The sequence below is a fragment of the Nicotiana tomentosiformis genome, chromosome 8, assembly GCF_000390325.3.
Source record: "Nicotiana tomentosiformis chromosome 8, ASM39032v3, whole genome shotgun sequence".
Classification (NCBI taxonomy): domain Eukaryota; kingdom Viridiplantae; phylum Streptophyta; class Magnoliopsida; order Solanales; family Solanaceae; genus Nicotiana; species Nicotiana tomentosiformis.
In genome coordinates, this window is record NC_090819.1 from 123,331,294 (window position 1) to 123,333,818 (window position 2,525).

Genomic DNA, 2,525 nt, shown 5'->3' on the forward strand with positions numbered 1-2,525 from the left:
AAAGAATTTTAAGAAGATAAATAGAGATTGAGATTATAGGTCACTAGTGAAATTGTCCTCGTGTGACCTATAGGTTACAAATTGGAATTATAAAATCAGTCATTAATGTTTGTATTCGGGTAGGCTGTCTCTATCATATTCTTGAGGTGCGACCCTTCTCTGACTCTTGCGAGAATGCGAGATATTTCGTACACCGAATTGTCTTGTAATTAGAGATTGATGATGTATTTGGATGAGAATACTTGGGACTATATGTTAGTATAAACGGAAAATGGTCATTTATGCCAGTAAACTATGTGAATTAGGACAAATATGCCCGTCGTTAATAGTTTGGCACAAATATGCTCAATCCGTCCAATACTTGCTCATTCATGCCCTTAGTTTAACGGAACCACTATTTTGTCTTTCTTAAATAATTAATAATCGGACCCAACCAAAATCTGCTGACCCGATTCGTTAGGACCCGACCCACCCTTATTTCAAAGATATTTTTTGATATATTATTTTTGTTTGATTGAGAATTTGTGTGATAATCATATTTATTATTTGAGTAATTTGATAATCGATTTTTTTTTTGTTATACATCATTTCGGGAAGTAATCCTACTAAAAGTAGTAATTGATATTTATTTATTATTTTAATAATATAATATTCGAATTAGTTTGTACTTTATTCAATTATTTTACCATCTATTTTTATTTTTCTCACAATCTATTTGTATTTTTCACCAATACAAATACAAATACAAATAACTCCATATTTACTATAACTTAACATGATGGGTCCGCTTTTTTGTTTAGATAAGTGATCATTATATGATTGATTATAAGTTTATTAGATTATTTCCTGCACTACAAATTTGTTATGAAATAAGTAATAAATTGTTAAATCAGTGGTGCTTCTTTTCTATTTTTATTAATTAATTATTTCATAACAAATATTATTTCATAACAAGCACCTCTGTTAAAATAGTGGTGTTTCTTTTATATTTTTATTAATTAATTATTTCATAACAAATATTATTTTATAACAAGCACCACTGAGAAAAATAAAAATAGATGGTAAAATAATTGAAGAAAACACAAACGAATTTGAATATTATATTATTAAAATAATAAATAAATATCAATTACTACTTTTAGTAGGATTACTTCCCGAAATGATGTATAAAAAAAAAAATCGATTATTAAATTACTCAAATAATAAATATGATTATCACACAATTTCTCAATCAAACAAAAATATTATATCAAAAAATATATTTGAAATAAGGGTGGGTCGGGTCCTAATGAATTGGGTCAGCAGATTTTGGTTGGGTTCGATTATTAATTATTTAAAAAAGACAAAATAGTGGTTCCGTTAAACTAAGGGCATGAATGAACAAGTATTGGACGGATTGAGCATATTTGTGCCAAACTATTAACGACGGGCATATCTGTCCTAATTCGCATAGTTCAATAGCATATATGATCCTTTTCTGTAGTATAAATTCGAGAAAAAATGACTTCTTACATTTTTGCAACATTATTTTTTAAAAAATACATTCAATAGTCAAAATTATTACTACTCATTATAAATCGTGGAATCTAAAGACATAAGAGTTGATCAAATAAACTATTCTGCTAATCTTAAATGGTCGAAGATCAAATTTATATTTTTTATTTTTAGAGATAGATGCATTATTAAGATACATACTAAAAAGTGAATTATATTTCAAGTTTAATCAAGAAAATTATAACCACAAGATCAACTTGAATCTTACGAAAAAATAAAATAAAATTAGATCTGGTTGACACGTGAGAATCAGGGATAGAGAGAGCTAAAATAAAAGGAGCATGACTTTTTTGTTTTTAGGAGGATGAGGCCAAAAACTGGGAAATAATTATAAAAAACAGTGGAATCCAACAGCGCGCCACATCATCAACCTCCACGTGTCATATATGCAGCATGGCACAGCCACGTGTCGTTGACGGCAATCCACGTGGCACAGCCGCGCATTCGGCCTTAAACTAAACGCTGTTGTGTGATCAAATCGTATGTCGACGTAACAATTGCGTATGTATTGACGTATCATTTTCGCGTATTTTTTTTTTTTCCTTCCCTCCATTTGTATGTTATAACATAATTATATTGTAATTACTATTTTTTTTTAATTATTTAGTTGTGTCTTCTAGAAAAGAAAAAGGAACCCTTAACTTATGGTTCTCGTCTTTCTTCTTTACTTTCTGTTTTGCCCAAATGATGTAATGGTACTTTCATAGTTTTCTATTTGTTGGATAAAAAGTCATGTATCAGACTTATTAATTTTAGGAAGTTACAAAGAAAATGAGTTTAATGTTACTTTTTCTCGGATGACACATTGTTGTATATTTTTCTTCCAGTTCTCTACCCTACTAGTCTTCATTTAAAAACCATTAAGTATTTACCATACCTTTCCATTGACATTATTTTAATAGTAATACAATTAGTAATAATAGCGACTGTCGACATTGACATAGTGACATTCAGAACAATAACAATACTAT